The sequence below is a fragment of the Lissotriton vulgaris genome, chromosome 5 (assembly GCF_964263255.1).
Source record: "Lissotriton vulgaris chromosome 5, aLisVul1.2, whole genome shotgun sequence".
NCBI lineage: Eukaryota > Metazoa > Chordata > Amphibia > Caudata > Salamandridae > Lissotriton > Lissotriton vulgaris.
Window position 1 is genome coordinate 384,531,303 of NC_141693.1, and position 20,305 is coordinate 384,551,607.

Sequence of the window (20,305 nt, forward strand, 5' to 3'; positions counted from 1 at the left end):
GCCAGTTGAGGAGCCGAAATATAATTGGTGTGTGCGCGAGGACGCATGAACGTGCAACGTCATAATTTCTGCAGAGTCAGCACAAGGCTACAGTATTGGGGTGGCGGCCCCTGGGGTTTGGCAGCCCTGTGCAGGTGCACAGCTTGCACATGGCTAAGGTCGTCCCTGAATTGGGGATGAGCTTGGGGGTCTCCCGTCCTTGCACCGCTGTACAGATCCGCAGCACTCACCATGTCCGTGGTGTGCAGCAGTCCCTGTTCCTTCTGCGACCTGCTGTGTGGCGCTTACCCCTCCCTGCTTGTTTTCTGGGTGCCAAGGACTCAGCTGCTTGTGCCGATTCGATGCGCTGCACTCCTGACTCCTGAAGCAAGTGACGGCTGTGATGCTGCTTGTCCCTCACAGTGTGCCGGTCCTGCTGATTCAGTTAGCCAGCCCAACATACATCTGGAAGGGAGCAGGAGCCTTTGGTTCCTCACTGGTGTTTGGATGGGTGAGTCAACATGCTGCTGTGTTGTCCTACAGTCAACACGCTGCTGTGCTGTCCTTTTTCCCCCTAGAGTGACTGTGAAAGGAGTGGTTGGCATTACCATTAACTGATACACTGCATGAATACCTGTGTGGCTGCCAAGTACCGCACACCTGTACACCTGCGTTAAGTTTTCACTCAATGAAGCAGCCTATGTTCACCAGTGCTTGGTCTGGGTGTAAATAATCCCCTGCTGGCGCCTCCTGGAATAGAGTGCTATGACTTTTCAGTGCCTGATTTGGCGTGGAGACATCTCTACTGTGTGTAGCTTACCTGTTGTCTACACCTCTGGCCACCATGGCCTAAATGCAGATATTTAGAGCAGTTTGTGAGAGATGGATCGCCATTGGTGCAAGCAGCACGCTGGAAGAACTGGGTGGAATGGTTCGAAAGCTACTTTGCTGCAGTGATGCTAGACTCTGACAGAAGACGGCCCATTTTGTTTTCTCTTGGGGATGCTGCCATCATAACCTGGGCAAATCTGTAGTGGAGAAAGGACCACCTTTAACCTATGCTACTCTGAAGGAGGCACTTACTGTGCATTTGGAGCCCCTCGCAAATCCTGACTATGAATGGTTCCTATTATGCCAGGCCAGGAAATCACCAGAAGTATCAGTCAACACCTTCTACGCTCATTTGTGAGATCTAGCCAGCACATGTACACTGCCTGACTTGGCTAACAAAATTAGAGCCCAATTCATAAAAGGATGTGCCTCAGTGAAGCTGAGGGAGAATATTCTACAGGTTCCTCGAGTGTCCATGGCAGATGTGCTCACCATGGGACTCTCAAAAAACTGTCTATGGTGTGTGCTGCCCACATGGAGGTGGCCTTATAACGACAAGTGAAGACGGAACCAGTCAACCAGGTGCTGATGATGGGGCAGAAAAGAAAATAAATCAGTTCCAAGATGGTGACGGCTCCTAAGACATGTTGCACATGTGGAGGTCCGTATTCTGATCAGGGGTACTGCCCTGCCGAAAGAAAAAAAATCTGTGAGTGTTGTACACGCACCAGAAACTTGTAACGATGAAGAGGACATGTACAATGATGATGTGAAAGGAGCAGTACACGTCATTCATGCAATGCAGCCAGGTGAGCAATCTTCCCGGCATGTCCCAAAATGCACCATTCTTATTTCGGGACATGAGATTCCAGCCTAGATTGACACGGGAGTGTCAATTAACAATTTTTCTCAATCAGTGTTACAAAGTCTCCTGATAAACCAATGTCCATACCCCACTGCCACTCAGGCCTTTGACTTGGATCTACCAAACCTCTTCCGCTAGCAGGAGTTTTCACAAAAGACATATCTCATGAATCCAATTCCACCCAAGTGAAGGTGTAAGTCACCAAAACTGGATCTAGAAGGCTGCTGAGCTGCAGGACAGTGGAAGTATTCAGCTGGTGTCATTCGCTTTCAGCATCCACCTAGGAAACGTGGACAAATTAGCTAAGTTTGCGCACCTGTTTGTGGGCATTTGGTGTCTCAAAAATCACCTCATACATCTCCACATTGATTCCTTCATTCAACCCGTGGTGCTGAAACATCGCCAGGTAGCCTTTCATCTGCGCCAGATGGTGGAGGAAGAACTAGAAAAGCTTGATCTTGCTGACATCATTGAAAAGGTAGATGGTCCCACCTCATGGGAGTCACCGATCGCCGTGGCTCACAAACCCAAACAACCTGGCAAAGAGAGTATCTGCATGGACATGCGGCTGCCCAATACGGTGATACGGAGAGAGCGCCATTTGACGCCCACTGTCGATGACATTGTAGCAGAAGTAAGCAGATTAAAATGGTTTTCCACAATGGACCTGCGGGCAGTATATCATCAGTTGATGCTGGATCCGGAGTCACAAGTAATTACCACCTTCTCCAATCATGTGGGTTTGAGGAGATATAAAGTCCTCTGTTTCGGCATTTCTAGTGCTGATGAAGTGTTTCAGGGCACAATAAGAGAAATCCTGTCTGGAATGGTTGGGTCATTAATGTCAGTAACAACATTCTGGTGCATGCCTCATCAATTGGGGAACATTTTGACTGGCTGCAAGCAATGTTTTGAAGGCTACACGAAAATTGACTCACTCTTCATCTCGAGAAGTACATGTTGCTCCAATCTGAAGTGACATGGGAGTGGGGGATACCACAGAAAGAAGCATTCATAACAACCAGGCAAGTTTTGTCTGAACACACTACATTGGCATACTTTTGATCCTCACCATGAATCCAAATTGTCAGTGGATCCCAGCCCCACTGGCCTTGGAGCGGTTCTGTCTCAGAAACAGATGAAGGATGGGTTCCCATAGCCTATGAAAGTTGAGGCTTAACTGAAACTGAAAAGAGGCACTCACACATCAAAAAAGAAGTGATTTCTGTCCAATGGGGATGTCAACGTTTCTTTATGGTCAGCCCTTTGTGATGCACACTGATTACAAACCGTTAACACTGTTATTTACAGGATCCTCCTCAACACCACCACCCAGAATTGAAAGTGGATCCTTCAACTGCAAGAATATTGATTTGCTCTAGTGTACTGACCAGGGTCTTAAAATCCCTGTGGACATCCTCTATAGACATGCAAGACCTGCAATAGCTAGTAAGATGTTATGTTATGTTATGTAAAGGTTCTTGTAAAGCGCAACTAACACCTAACGGTTTCTTAGCGCTGTGAGCAAAAAGGAGACAGAGAAGGAACTGTCAGGGCGAAAGAGAGAAGAGAGGAAGATCTAATTGTGTGCTCTACGGAACAGATGGGTTTTAAGAACAGATCTAAAGTGAGTATAGGAAGTAGTGAGCCTGCATTCCAAGGGGAGGGCATTCCAGAAAGATGGAGCAAGAAACGAGAATCTAAGCCCTCCGTGTTTCTTGCGTTTGAAGACAAGTGTCTTGAGTAAGGCCAGATGAGAAGAACGGAGGTAGCGGGGAGGAGCATAATGGTGAAGTAGAGAGGAGATGAATGACGGGCCAAGGCCGGCCAGGGCCTTGAAAATGGTGCAGCCTAATTTAAAATTGCAGCGCTCGGCTACAGGGAGCCAGTGAAGTGTCTTTAACAAGGGGCGAACATGCTGATGCCTAGGCTGGCGGGAGATTAGCCGAGCAGCCTGGTTCTGAACCAGCTGCAATCGATTTAGCTGGTAGGCAGAGATACCAACATAGAGAGAGTTGGCATAATCTATTCTGGAGATTACTAAAGCTAGTAAGGTCAGAGTGAGGGCCTCTGTGGTGAGAAAGTGGGAAATTTTGCGGATTTTCCGCAAATGAAAGAAGCTGGAGCAGACCACAACTTTAATCTGGGGCTTCATCGAAAGATCATTACAAATGATCACCCCCAAACTTTTGGCTGAGTCAGCAGGGCGAGGGGGGAGACCCAGGCTGATGGGCCAGAAGTTGGGACTCCACGGGTTGGTTGCACCCCCGACAAGAACCAGTTCGGTCTTTTTGGGATTAACTTTGAGATGGTTTGCCCCCATCCAGTCACTGATGAGGGATGTATGACGTTACAACGCATACTTTTACCACGCATGCCTTTACAACGCGGTATTTACAACAAAAACCTTTACAACGCATAGTGCTTTGGGGTGCTGGATAGTGAATAGTTTAATTTACTATTCCAACTCCAGTCCCCGTGGACACTAGGGAAGGTGTTGGATAGTAAATGAAACTTATTCCCTATCCTAGAGCGCCCCCCAACGCAATGCGTTGTAATGGTTTTCGTTGTAAATACCGCGTTGTAAAGGCACTGCATTGTAAAAGTTGCGTCGTAAAGGATGTTTCCCCTGATGAGACACAGCGTGGACTGGAAATTGTGGATGGATTGGGCCGAGGGATCGATGTCAAAGATCAACTGGATGTCGTCTGCATAATTAAATGCAGTGACATTACTACCTCATAAAGACCGGATGAGGGGGGTAAGGTACAAATTAAAAAGGAGGGGGGAAAGGGAAGAGCCCTGTGGGACGCCACATGTCAACCCAACTTTATCGGCAGCGAACAGGGAGAGCCGGACAGCCTGGTGGCGATTGCTCAAAAAAGAGCGAACCCAATCAAGGGCAGATCCTTGGATGCCGGCCTCCCTGACACGGCCGGCCAGAATATCGTGGTCGACCCCGTGAAAGGCGGCCGACAAATCCAGGAGAACCAAGGCCTGGCTGATATTAAGGTCCGCTCCCCTCCGCAGTTCCTTCACCACTGAAATACTGACCGCCTCAGTAGAGTGGGCGGGTCTAAAGCCGGCCTGTTGGGAATCGAGGAACTGCGTACGCTCGATGAATTAACTCAAAAAGTTGGTGACATGGGCTTCAAGCATCTTACTACGGTAGGGAAGTAGGGAAATGGGACGAAAGTTACTGAAGAGGGACCGGTCAGCATTAGGTTTTTTAAGGATGGGCACCACTTCAGCAATTTTAAAAGAGCTGGGAACCAGGCCCGCTTTGAGTGAGTTATTCAGAAGTGACAGTGGGGGGAAAGGACAAGCAGTGAAAGCGTCACGCAAGACATGAAGGGGACAGCAATCAGTGGGGGATCCGGTAGCAACCTTATTCAGCAAAACTAAGAACTCGTGCTCCGAGATCGGTGGTATTTGAGTGATTTGCTGAGAATTAGAGATAGCAGGAATGGTAGCAGAAATGGCTGGGTCAGAGGGAGCAAGAGAGGGAATACTATTTTTAATGTTAACAATTTTATCAATAAAAAACTGATTAAGGGAGTCACAAAGTGCCCGAGAAGGAAGGAGTTTAATAGTCATCCTATCTGGGTGCGAGAGTTACTCTACAATAGAGAACATGTCTTTAGCTTTAGAAGCTGAATCTAAGATCTTCTTAGAAAAGTAGGAGGTTTTAGCTTGCAAGATAGCAAGTTTGTACTCTTTGAGCAGGGTCGTAGATACCAACTTTTTGCCAGGGGCATAGTCACGTCCCCAGCCGCGCTCGGCCTGCCTAAGTGTAAGCTTCATGCCTTTAAGTTCCTCAGAAAACCATCTTTGCGCATCATGAGGGCGCTTTAACCTAACCTGTTTGAGGGGAGCTACAATATCGCTAGCTGATTCAAGCCAGTGCCTCAGACCTAATGCTTGGGTGTCAAGGGAGTCGCAGTTGGGGGGGGAGAGGCTCTGAGTAAGGTTACAAATTCACCAAGATCAGCCCTATTCCAATTTCTGGCAGGGAGATTACCCTCAAGGACCCAACTAGCATGGGAGGTAACAGTGAGGGAAAAGGTAATGATGGAGTGATCCGACCAGGGACAAGGAAGGATAAGGGGGGGGCATGTCTGCTGCCGAGGACATAGAGGAGTAAGTCAGGTTGTTAGTGGAGCGCTCAATGCCTTTGCCCATCTCCCTAGAGGAGACCGTCAAGGCTACACGGGCTGATGAATGTTTGCAATTCGTTGTCTCTGCAGTAACCTCAGGAAATTGATACATTCTTACCCAAAACATTTCTTATAATACTTAAGAGGCGCAAGCAATTTTGACATCTCTGCATAATGTACGTCATGAACTGATTCACCTGAAGGGTGCTTGCTGAGAGGTTCTCGCCTCATGATTCCAGTGACATTGCAAAAGCAGGTAGGAGACCTTGCCCATGTAACTCATCAGGGCATCGTCAGAACAGAGTTGAGACTCAGATGCAAGGTATAGATCCCGGGTCCTGGTGACAGGGTGGAACACACAGTGAAGTCTATGTGTCAAGTCACTGGTCAGGCTGACTCACCAGCCTCTCTCATCACCCAAGACATCCTATTCATTCCATGGCGTAGAGCCAGTGTGGATTTTGGAAGTCTGCCAGATGGTCACCACATGCTGGTGATTATTTATGACTTTTCAAAATATCCAGAGGTGGAAATCCTCTGATCTATGACTGCAAACTAAACCATTCCTCGTCTTGAGAAAGTCATGGCCACCTAATGTCTGTTGAACTAAGGGGCTCATTATGATGGCGGGAGGACTGGTGGCAATCCTCTCGCTATCACAATGAGATTTACCCACCGCCAAATTAGGATGGCGCTGGGTATCGCGGTGGACGTAAAGTCCGTCCACCGCTTTCCTGTCTGTGGGAATTGCACTGATTGCCTGCTGGGCGGAAAAGTGCCATTAATATGGTGGTAGTGCCTAGCAGGCACTGTCCGCCATATTAGGATGTGCCCTGGTAGAGGCCTTTCCATTGCGGCGATGGCGCCATAGAAATGCTGGTGGGGATTGGGTTTGGGGGTCCGTTGTGGGCCCCCTCTGTGTGGGGGGAGGGTGTAGGTGCACTATATGTCCATGCACAAGGTTGCAGGCACTGTCCACAATGCTAAAAGGCCAGGATGCGCCTGCCATATTGGCGGGCACATCGTGATTGGGCTGGTGAGCCCGCCGCACTTCTGGCGGGTTGTTCCAGCACCGCTATGATAGTGGGCGGACTGATTAGCCCCTTAGAACTGACATTGGCCCTCCATTTGCCAGTCAGGAGTTTGCTGACTACTTAACATCCCGAGAACTCCATTATCGGAAAATTAAGCCACGATGGCCATAGGCAAATGGGAATGCAGAATGCTTTTTGCAAACACTCAATAAATTCATGCGAAATGCACTGGTGAAAGGACCAAACCTTGAGTGTGCTTTATATGTTTTCCTTCGTGAGTATCACATGCCAGAACCAAGGTGTCTATCATACTCTTTGCATGAACCGGATCATTGGTGACATAATTCCTCATGTTGATGCACCCTCCATGCTCCATGATCAGGTTGCTGAAGCCTTGCGCCGGGAACAGGTGCAAAATGGCAAAATGTTCGGGGAAAGACATGCATAGAAGAGGCAATTTCAAGTTGGTGACTGGGTGCTAGTAAAAAATCAGCATCCTGGGAGTAAGTTCTTGTTGCCTTATGAGGTGGACCCCTGAAGGGTGAGCGATGTGAAAGGAACTAGGCTCACGGCCCGGAAAGGTTGTGAAATCATCACAAGAAATGTGTCATTTTTCAAGACGTGTCAAGGGCCAGGTGAGGTTGAGATCAGTGGCAGCCATGATCCTGAAGGTGAAGATAGCAGCATGTACGTGTCGCACAGAGATGGCTGCGAAGCGACACAAGCTCAGTCCACCACGGGTTATGCTCCCCCTCTTATTGCTCTACCATCTGAGGCTGGAGGCGATGTCCAAGGGACTCATGAGGAGAGTGGTCTGGGGGAGTTTGTCCTGTGCCTACAATTGTGAAGGAGGGTGTGGGTCCTGAAAATTGTCGGCAAGGCATGGCCAGATATAATTTGAGGGCTCGCCCTACGATGTAAGGGTTTGCTATGCGGTTTTTCCTTAGGTGGCATTCTTTAGGTAGTGTAATCGAACTGCAGCATATGTTTAAATGTGCATCACTGTCACACCCTTGTTTGTGATTTATATCTTATATTTTCCATTATGTTTTTTTTTTGTCTTTGAATTTGTATGGGTTAACAAGGAATGCTATGTGTTCGGAGGCTGCATGGACTCCCAAGCAAGGGGTCACATGAAGTGACCATGACGTCGGCCATGACGAACTGGCCCGAACATAACATGGAAAAGTAAATGAAGAACCTAAGAGCCCACGTATTGAGGCAGTTGCCAAGCACCATTAACAGTGTGTGGTCTCTGTCATTTATCACACAACATGAGGCCAAAGCGCAACAGGGTTTTGCATACATACCCCGCCTGACAACCTTGCCCTTCGGAGCCCAGCACTGCTGCGTACTTTAACTGTATTAATGTGTGGTACTGCTTTCGCTACATACATCAATCAATGCCTTTAGGCTAGCGTTGTGCTATACAGATATCACACACATACTGAGATTATGTTGCCTACACTGTTTGTTATTTCCAAGAATTCGCTTTATATCGCACACACAGGCATAGATTTGTTATTGTGATTAGCTAGACATATAAGCTCTCCGTTGTATGATACCACTGTATTTACTGGATATCTGGCCCCAGATTTACAAATGTTTTGCAAAAGGTTTGCGTTTTGTTTTTAACACAGACCCGATGAAAACTACTGTTTGGGATTTAAAAAAACATTCAAACGACGGTTTGCATTGCTTAGTAACAAAAAGTAATGCAATCCAGTGCAATTTAATACCTTTTGTTACTTTGCATCACATAGGCGTTCCATAGGTGATGCATGGGCATTCCTGTGCATTCAGCCATGAATTGTGATGCAAATCCATACTTATGAAGACTTGTAGACATGGATTTATACCAAAACTCAGCGCCAACCTGAGACTGGGAGAAATGTCTTTATGTTCCTCTTTTTTTCTCTTTGTATGTATGCTGCATTGCAGCACACAAAAATAGAGGAAATAGCCTTAAATCGTATTTTTATTTTTTGGCAGGAAGGGACCCATTCCTACACAAAAACTATTCAGACCACTATAGAGACATTCTTGCACTGTGGCGCAAGAGCGCAAGTGTGACAGCACATGGAGCGACCACAAATGTGCCATTTCTTTGTAGACATGGTGCAGTTCTGCTCTCTCTAGTTCACATAGAAAAGCACAGCAACTTAGCTTGCTGCCCTGCTTTTCATGTACTGTTAGTAAATCTATGTCATTGCACACGCTACCTGGTGACATACATCCCCCAAAGTAGGCACAAAGTATGCCTTATAATTGCAGCTCCTTGGAATGCGTTTACCACCGAAGAAAGATGGGATAGTGGATCACAGTCTTCACAACAACTCTACTCCTTAACTCTATATAACGTAGACACAGATTTGTACCTCATTCCGAGTGGTCAATGGGGTAATTAACTCTTATACCAGCCCCATCATGAATGCAAAATTGGCAGGAACACCACGGCTCTGGAGTTTTTCACCTGGACATTTGCCTGCTCAAAAGAAGAGAAATGTCCTCCTGAAACCCAACCTTAATATGGCAACTTATAAGTGGGAATCGACACGAAGACACACCCTGACAGGTTAATCTCATTGTCTTGTAATCAGGAGTAGCTCCACTACTCTGGAATTACCAATGCCACCAGCATAGTTGATTCTAGGTTGCGGTAATTGTGTTCTGATTTCTTCTGAACAGCCACATAGATGAACGAGATGAATCGCGGCTCGGTGCATCCTTCCCACCTCACTCTGTACAACACAGACGGCAATCCCAAGTGCATGTCACATAGTCTTTACATCAATCCTTCCCATCAAAGTTTAGGCCACAGCGTCCCTTCAAGCGCCCTTGATTTCCATTAAACCTGCTTTTATCATTCCAATTATGGGTGCTGGTTCTCTGCTGCCAACCAGGATCAGTGTACTTTGTAACAAGACTTCACCTGTGAGAGTCGCTCTTATCGCATTAATTTTGTCTTGGTTTAATAAAGGTCACACGACCAATTTGTATTCTTAGTGTAAACCATTACTTGCGCTCAGCACTTGTTTCACGTCATCCGTGATGCTTTCTCAAGGCTCTATTTTTTGTTCCATCCATCTATTTCCGTTGCTTCCGTGCATGAAGCTGTGAAATTTAATAAGGCGTGAAGTGAATCACTCTTTTGCAAGCAGCACCCCCATCCTCAAATACAACATTTTCAAAATTATTAAACGATCTACCACTCTCGGTTCAGAGCGTTTCCCAAAAAGCGAGTGTTGTATTGAATTATATCTCAAATAATGTTTATCGAGGAATGCATCTTCTATCTCCTGGTGCTAGGACAAATTGACCAATGGAATGTCCCCCTCAGTGGATATACATGGAGAGAACAATTTGTCAGAACACTATTATGCATCGTTAGATCATGTCTTCACTATTTTTGCATGCATAAATTAAGACGGTACATGTCTGTTTCAGTGGACTTAATATGTGTTATTTCAGGTCTCTTGCAAATCTTTGAGCTTAGTGGAATCCATGAAGGAAAAACACGCTAGACATGTGTTGCTGATTGCTTTTTATTTATGAATTTATTTTGCAGGACTTCAATATTTCAAACGGGCTACAGGGCTTCAGAGTGCCTAACAACAGCACCAGACTAAATCATAGTTTTTTGGGGCACAGCGACACTAAAACCCAGATTTATCAAAGAATTGCATTGATGCAAGGGCAATGCAATCCTTAAGTCAGATTTACCAAGCCATGCAAAGCCATCTTGCGTGACCCTTAGTTGCTTGGTAAATCTGGAGTAACACAAGTTACACTGCACTGGGGAGGCGTTACAGGGGCGGAGTGTGGGTGTTCCCACCACTTCACCAATGTATTTTGGCACATTCCCAGATTTACTAAGACAGGTAAGTCTGGGATTGCGGCAACATCCTACACCTTCCGTATAGGGGCACAAAAAGGAGAAATATCTTTATTTCTAATTGTTTTTTCCTCTTTCTGAGTGTGCTGCATTCTGCAGAACACCTAGAAAGAGAAAAAAGCTTATCAGGATTGTTTTTGTGCAGGAAGGTCTCCTTTCTTTCTTGCATAAAAAGAATCCTTCCTGCAGTGCAGACACCCCATGCACCAGGACGCCAGAGTGTCTGCATTGGCACGAGGCTGCACTGAGCACGCTAGCACAGAGAGAGGGTAGGAATGCACAATGTTAGCAAATATGGCACATTCCTGCTCTGCCCATTCAACCCCTTCTGTGCTGGTTCCGTCACGGTGCGGCCACCCTGTCTATGCGGTGTCAATTCCTTGCCTGCGTGGCCGTTTTATTGAGCGGGCGGGGCCTTGACGGAACCACTCCGTCACAAGCACAGCGCGTCCGTGGCTTGTGACGGAGTGGTTCCGTCACGAGCATGGTGGCGCCACACGCCCCCCCCCTCCTCCCCAGCTCCGCGGCGGAATTACTGCCGCGGCCAAGGGGTTAATGCAGTGCATTATGTTGCCTTGCTGTGTTGCGTCAAATGATGATAAATCTGCTCCTAAGTGATTTTCCCGGTACCACAGGATGTTGAGCCATGGCCAGGATTAGTACCCGAATCCCACATATTCCAAGAAGGGCAGCTTTTGCCACTACGCCACATCTCCTCCCCAATTCATTGTTCGATTAAGGAGGTTACAGAGCGCACCATCACCTCTGTTCAGGTGCATCATGGTAATTAATGAACCATGATTTCAAGGTAAGTCCTTGTGATTCTAATTTAACCCAGTTATGACGTTCCAGAGGTTGGTTTTTTAATTATGCAGGGGACTAATAAATAAGAGCCCACGACGTCACATTATTTCCTGGCAGGGCTCCTCCCTTTAAACAGAGTACCAATTCGAAAAAAGTCTATGAGAAGATGCAAATACAATGTATTCTCTTCAAGCTAAACATTATCCCTTGGGTTGCTTATTTTCAGGTGGCTGTTGATTGTTAAGTTGACAGATTTACATTTTGTTTGGACAACTATTTTTACCCTGCGCTTTTATTTATTTAATATACATCACACCACTTAGGGCCTGATGTATGAATTTACCATTAGCAAAAAGTGGTTACAAATGAGGCACTGAAGTTTTGGAAATGGATAGGAATTTTGCAAAACAAACTGTATACTAATAGGTTGGTTCACAAACTCTGATTCTACCTCATGGCTCCAATGCTATGCCTAAAAAATCTCATGTGCTCTACTTCCTGGCAAACCATATATCCTTATTTTATTTAGATGGCCACTCTTGAACCGAGCCCCACCATATTGATCCATCTTTCCTCCTATCTCTTCACATACTTCCTCTGTCCCCCCTTTGTTCCCCTTCTTTGCACCTCTATCCACTCGCCTCCAGGTGACAATCCATACCATAACACTCTCACCTGTCCAACCTACCCTGCTCCCATCCTCACCCTGCACCATGGTGGGTGGTGGTGTTTCCAAAAAGTGACGCAACGGCGGCGTACCAGAGGCGCAAGGGGCTTGTAAATATGCCCCTCAGTGTTATGACTTGAGGATCTCATGTATTCACCTTAGGTTGCTGTGACCCTGACTACAAAAACTCCTTCTATGCGGTCCTCTAAGTTCTCCTCATTGAATCAGCCAAAGAGTGTTCGACCAGATGCATTGCCCTCACATACCAATGCCCCACACACTGTCCCGGCACTTCACGTCCATTCCAGGAGCTAAACCACAGAACGTCACCACTATGGACGAGATAACAAGTCAGTCACCCAATTCTCCAAACCTGCAGTATATCTGCCTCTTAACAAAACATTGACCTTCAAGCACATCTGCACTAGTGCTCTCAGAAGCATCAACACGTTGTAATAGTTTTAACAACATGTACTATAGTTTGGTTATCAATCACAAGTGTCACTCTTCTGTTTGCCAACTCCTGACCCCATAAATGAACAGCCAACCCAATTGAAGCGAATTCTAAGAATGCAATGCTATGGTATTTACTACTCGACCCTTGCAGCCACTGCTCTACACACCAATGCCCGTCAAAGTACACTCCACAATCTTCAGCACCGGCAGCATCTGAAAAGATCTCCACCGTCCAAACCACAGGGTCTCTTTGTAGCCACAATGTCACTCTATTTTAATAGTGCAAGAATTACAGCCCCATTTTCAAGTCCATCTTTACACTATCTGTCATGCGTATTGTGTCATGAGGTTTTCTCGCACATCTCAAATGCTAACTGCCAGCAGACAACTCTTCCTGGGGCCACACTTCCTCATTTAAAATGTAGGTGTCCGAAAACCTGTTGCCATTTTCCAGTTTACATTTCTTCTTCTGGAGCATGGCCTCAATCAGAAAAGTCAGTCACTCTCACCAGAGACAACATTTCCACCAGTCCTGTCAAGAAAGTTTAATGTGGTGACTGGCCCTTCAGTCTTTTCCTCCATCAAAGGTATGCTATCAGTCACCAGTTCTAATGTTGTCACAAGTCTCCTTCATTCTCCTGGTACACAAGCTCTGCTTCCTATAAAAAAAAATCATTGAGGTAGTGCTGCACCTGTTCCAACCTAGATACCTGCCTCATCATCCACTCCATAAAGGAGCTAATCTTTCTCAAAGTCCGCACAACCCACGTAGCATCCCATGGGCCTGCCCTTATCAGTTTAATAGTAACCTTGGAATTGGATCCTCAGATGTTTGAAGTCGGCCAAATGTAGAGGCAAAAAAAAATTTACAGGCTAATTTATGTCTGCCTTGCACATCTTGGTGCCTTGTCCGCAGCTCCTCATTATGGCTATCGCCAAGTCAATATTGGTATATACTACCGTACAATCTGCTGGGTCAAACACATCATTCACTGAGGCTCCTTCAGGCTACAACAAATGATGGCTTAAGTGAAACCCCACCTTCTATTTTCTTTGGAACCACCCCAGACGTGATATTGTGGGGTTCACAAAGGTTGCTTTGTAAACAGACCCACCATTCTGCCCCCACCAATTCTTTTCTAAATTTCTCTGCAACTACCCTAGGATCATCCTTATCTCAAATTCTTCAATCTTCTTTTGTGCAGCCTCTTGTATGGGATCCAGAAATCATGCAAGAAAGCTTCACCTAAATCCCTGGCTGACTCCCCATCCTGGTATCTCAAATGCTGTTGCCACGTGGCATGCAGTTTAACCAATGTAATTGCTTTTTTCCAACATCCCCCTGTTCTCACCTCATCCCCACCACCTGGCCTGCATCTATCATATATTGTAACACAGATGATGTTCTTGGCATTTCAAGCAATCATGCCTGAAACAACAGTGATATCTATAGCAAGCTGCCTTATTGAAGTTCCAACACGCTCCAGCTTGACAACTGTCAAGCTGGAGTGCAGTGAGTCATGTTTTGCAAGACTGTCTGTTTTGAATTTCTATCCAAGATTTGGTGCTGAAGATGTTTTTCCGTTATCTAATCTAAACTGGTCATCATACCTAACCCAGACCTTACCACCAAAGCAGACACTAGCCTTCCAAATGAAATCCAAATATTTCCAAAGTGACACACTACACTCTGGAGATTTTTCACAAATAATGTTGACATAGATAGAAAATGTCACTGTCCATGTATCAGTGTTTGTTGGCACCTTAGGTCATTTGTCAAGTTCCAGCCCCTCTGCTTTGCCCCCCCCCCCCACCCGACTTTCTTTTTGTCTCCCAGTGTAACAGTTCAAATAGGTCGATTTCTTCATTTGACCATATTTTTTCTTGTGCGACTATAAAAGCACTCCCAATATAAGGGAGCTTTCCTTGCTGTTCTGTGTCCCATTATTTTCAAAAAAGTCAAGTCCATCTGTTCTGTCTGCATCGCTCTTCTCCTGTCCCTCCCTGTCCCTCCCTCCCCCTCTTACCCCCAACTGGCACCCTCACATTCTATACCTTCAATATCTACTTCTGCCAGCCTCCCACTGAGCCCGCTACCCCAGTATTCAACCCTGTGACTTCCAGCCCCACCCTCACATTATCCATTCTATCTGTTTGCACTGAGGAGAACGGGGTGTGTCCTTGCACTGAAAATCTGTTCCACGATTGCCATGAGGCTTTCTGCACACTCTCAACCTCTCTCCACCCCTTATGAGCTTCACATTCTCTTCATCCACCAACACAATCTCTCGCCTCACCCTGAACCTTCTCCCTGCCCACCCCTCGTTGTACTCATTTTCATGCTCTTTCCCCCAAAGCCTTCACCTGTCTGGTCTCATGGGGTGCTTTTGACTCTCCACCAACCACCCTCCACCCTTTGGCACATCTTCCTGGCCAAAGGCTATTTTCTCTTGGCCCTCCTCTGCTGCTTGAACCTGGGTTACTGTCACCATTGCCCTCACCCTTGTGTTCCAACCTCACCTCGACACACCCCACACATTTCTTTTTGATGGCCCTCTCCTCCACCCTTTCACATCTTCGCCAACTCTTCTCTAACATCCTGGACGACATCCTCTAAGATGTCTCTGCACCAGGTCCCTTCACTACCACTGTCTGTGTCTTACCTGAATCACTCGCTTTAGCCTACCATACCTGTACCCCTGTCCAGATCTTGTACCACCAACACCACTGACCAGAGAGCAACCCTGTGATTCACAATGCCCTTGCAAACCCCATTTCTGCAGCCTCCATTCCACCATGTCCTGCCAAATACCCAGTTCCAACCGTAGCCATTATTCGCTCTGTAATTGATCTCAGACAATCCTGCCTCCCTCCCAGGCTATGGCCAGTCTGCATTGCCACTGGCATCAGTAGTGTTTGAAAGGCATCTTGGGCGAGGGTGGCCACTATCAGAACTGGTCCTTTGACCTCATGTCCCTTGTCTTGACGTGAGTGAACTGCACTGAGTCTACTGGCCCTCCTTCAGCCCTGCAGCTCCCACTTGTATGTGCTCGGCCAATCAAAGTCCCTTTGCTGGAGGGGGGCACTGATGCCTTCTGCATTCTTTTCCCCCACATTGCCTGCCTGAGTGGGACCATAAGGAGGTCTGCCTCCACCTGTTCCCGTCTGTGCCGGTGATGTGTGCTCCTTTCGCACTTCTTTCCTTGACTTCAAACAACTTTCTTAACTGCCCTGAAGGGGCCCAAGCACCAAGGAGAGTGCTCCCCGAGGTTGGCTCAATTGCTGTCCTTCCTCTACATGGCTAAGGACTTGATGGCACCTCCATCTACTCCTTTTCAGTGCCAGCCGACACTGTTGGTGCTGTATTGTTTGCTTTCTTTCGGCATGTGGTCTCTATGGGTTGAAACTGCTTCAGGCAACTGCTGAAATCTCAGTATGCATGAGAAAGAGCACCCCCAACTCCACTGATTATAGAGGTAGCTGGTCCCTTGTTGTTCATCCTGCACTTCTTCCTCTTCTGTCACATACAAGAATTGCTGTCTGGCCCCAGCACAGCCATGCCTCCACATGTGACAGTGAGTTTAGCAATGATGGCAGTAATCACCTTGCAACCCTCTGGAGCAATATTGCCTTGTCAACCTGGGTTTGAGATGGTGTTCTTGCTGCAAACATCCTTTCCTATATGTGACCAAGGGAAATTGTTTCCCTGTCTGTCCGACATAATGACACGGTACATGGCTGAGCAGCTGGCCACATCTTTATGTGGCTCCCTTATTCCTCCCAAATACCTGAGAGTGGAGGCTACTTCCCACCCCCTCACACAGGGCCTTCAGTGTATGCTTCACAATTTTGCTATGCTATGTTATGTTTAGTGGATTTGTACAGTGCCCTAGTCCCCCATGAGGACATCCAGGTGTTGAGAATGGTGCGTAGGCACTGGGCCCCTTAGCATTAGTCAAAGAGCCTGGACTTCAGCTTCTTGCAATACTGGAGAAGTGAGAAGGGGGCTCTGTTGTGTTGAGGTAGGTTGTTCCAGATTTTGGGTGCGATGTAGGAAAATGAGCAACCTCCCATGCTACTTTTGTGGATGCAGGATGTGTGAGCAAGTGAGAGTGAGGCTGAGCATAGCTGTCTGATCGGATGTTGAAAATATTTGTGGTTGTTCAGTTATGTTGGTCCTCTTTAATGCAAGGCCTTGTATGTGTGCATGAATCATTTCATTTGACTGCGTTTGTGTAACCAGTGGAGTTTTTGTAGTGTGGTGAATTGTGGGTAATATGAGGAAGGTTGAGGATGAATCTTACTGCAGCATTTTGGATGGTCTGGCGTCTGTGAGGGAACTGTTTGGAGATTCTTGTATAGAGTGCATTGCCGTAGTTGAGTCTGCTTGTGCTGGGTGCATGTGTGATCGTATGTATGGTGTTCTGGCAATTTAATTCATAGATATCTCCACATTTTCTCAGCCTTCTCTGATTTCTTTCCTTCCCCACTCTGTCTTTACCTTCTTGTAGAGCCTAGGGGCCAGATGTAGGTGGCCCAATACCGGTCGGAAACAGCCGAAATTACCGAATTTCGGCCGTTACCGACCGGTATTGGGCATTTGGGATGTAGGGGACCCAAAAACATCCAAATCGGTAAATTTACTGAATCGGTAAAGTTTCCGAATCGGTAACTTTACCGAATCGGCAAATTTACCGAATCGGCAAATTTTCCGCTTCGGTAAAGTTTCCGAATCAGAAACTTTACCGAATCGGTAAATTCAGTGAATCAGTAAATTTTCTGATTCGGTAAATTTACCGAATCGGTAAATATACCGAATCAGAAATTAAGAAATGGAAAAAATAAATTTCGAGATGTAGGTACCCTTTTAAATACCGAATTTGCACGAAATTCAGTATTTAAGAGTCGGTATTTACCATGGATTGAAATCAGGTGGTAACCAGGTGCAGGCTATAAAAAACGCCCCAAAATGCACCACTTCCACCAGAATGGCGGCATTCTATGTCATTGCGAGGCGGCTACGGCTACAGGCAGAAGGAGAGAGGGTCTGGAGGAGGGAGGAGCAGGTGTACAAGCAGAGGATCACTCTATTCCAGCTAACTGAGCCTAAGATCCTACAGAGGTACAGGCTGGCCCCCGAAACCATCCTGGACCTTATCAGGGACCTCCACCCAATGTTGGGCCATCCAACCCCAAGGGCGCACGCCATCCCACCCCATGTGCATGTGCTATGCAGCCTACACCTGCTTGCATCTGGGAGTTACCAGAGTGTGGTTGCTGCGGTAGGTGGGGTGTCCCAGAGCTGTCTGTCCCGTTTCTTCCAAAAATTCCTTGACGCCATGTTCCAGAGAATGCATTACTACATCAGCTTCCCTGCAACGCATGCAGAACTGCTCAGGACAAAGACAGACTTTTATCAGATGGTGCATTTCCCAAACGGCATTGGCTGCATTGATGGTACCCACATACCAATATGCCCAACTGCTGCCACAGAGTACATTTATCGGAACAGGAAGTCCACCCACACCATGAATGTACAAGTGATCTGTGATTCCAAGTACATGATCACTGACATAGTAGCCAAATTTCCCGGGAGTACGCACAACTCTTACATCTTCCAAAACAGTGGGATCTACGCATGCCTGACAGCAGGGGAATTTGGCGAAGGATACTTGCTAGGTAATACACTATTTGAAACTCCCCTGATACGTATAGCAGATGCATGTGTGTAAGTGTGTGTGCATGTGAGTAATGTTTTTTCTTCTTGCAATTAGGGGACAGTGCATATGCCCTCCGGTCCTTCATCCTCACACCCTACCTCAACCCTACAACACCAAGCCAGAGGAGATACAACAGGGTACACAAAACAACCTGAAATATTGTGGAGCGCACCTTTGGTATGTGGAAGAGCAGATTTCACTGCCTACATAAGAGTGGAGGGGCCCGTCAGTACACACCGATCACCTGCTGCAAGATGATTGCAGCCTGTGCAATGCTGCACAAACTTGCAGTTAAGCAGGGCACCGAAGAGGATATCTCTGATTACGAGGACCATGAAGACGACCAAGCACTGCCTGAACCACATACATCTGGAGTTGCAACACCAACTGATGGCAGACACAGACGGAAAGAGGACACACGCAACTTCTTTTAAGTAAGTAAAGAGACACAGACAGGTGGAGTATGCACCTAATGTAGTTTAATTGTGTCATGACATAGGTTACTAAAGCACAAATGCGCAACAAACATTTTTTAACTTAAATGATGTCATTCCTGGTTGACTTCACCATGAACTTGCATAGTCATTTTTGCCCTCACTTCCCAGGGCCACTTGTATGGTGCTCACTGTGCTCACTTTCTTGCTGGCCTGTGGCCTCAGCATGGCGCCTGCTGCTCCTCCTTGTCTCTGTGACAAGGGAGCTTGCCATACTGCTCCTGCTTGTGCTCTCCTCAGTCACAGGCACATCCAGAGCATCTGTTTGTGCTGTTTGGGCATTTAACAGCGCCTCAAGAGCACTGGTCATCCTGCCCATGCCCCTAGTGACCTCATTGCTATTTTGTGTCATTGCCTCCAGCATGTCACTGCTTCTCCTGCATAGCAGGGATGTGGCAGTGGCAAGGCGGTTGATTGCTTTATTTTGGCCATGAGCACGCTGCCTTTCCTTGCGCCTTGACTCAAAATCAGTGTCTAGTTTGGTGCATAGCAACTGCACCGATTGGCTCATTTTGCACATCCCTGCTGCCATCTCTTTGTTCACTTCATCAAGCTCCCTGATGCCCTTTCCTATGTCTCCTAAGTTATTGTGCAGGGACCTCAGTTGGCGTTGGCATGAATGGATGGCTCATCCCTGCATCCTCTGGATTCTCACCATGGACCCCTCCAGGCCTTGGAACACACTTTGACCCTCCACAGGTGTATCTGCACGCCTTTCAAGGACTCTGAGGCGTCTTCCACCACTATGGCCCACCTCTGCACTAGAGTGCAGTGTGCCAGGGCTATCATCCACAGGCAAGTTGTGCGTTTCTTCACCCGCCATGTCAGCTGCTTCTGACTCCATTTCTACAAGTTGGGCCACAACATGCCTCCTGCTTGGTTGTGATGCAGGTGTTGTGTCATGGTGTGATGCTGGCATTTCTGGGGATGACAGCAGCAGAGGGGATTGAGATCTTACAGAGGACGCCTGCAACTCTGGAGCCATTTCTGAGTCTTGTGCAGGAGGATGGCTACTTGGTGCACCTGTGTCCTGTGGTACGTTCTGGGTAGTTGGACCTGGCTCCTGACTCTCCTCCCTCTCTGGTGGTGTGCCTTCAGTCTCCTGCGAACGCCTGCGAGATGTTTCACCTGTGAACATATGAGCGTACATTAGCTAAGCGCTACTGTCTCACAGTCACTACAATGAAATATTTCACACTTTAGCTTTATTCTCTGTGCAATCATTTCCCTAAATTGGTGCTTGCTGTGCTGTATGACATGTTCTTACATTTCCTGACTACATGTACCATGATGCATTGCTCCTGTATAGTGCTAGGGTTGGGGTTCTGGACTGGGGTACTGGACTGGGGTTCACCTGGCCACAAAGGGTACAGGTAAGGATGATGGTAGGGGGGGAATGCTGT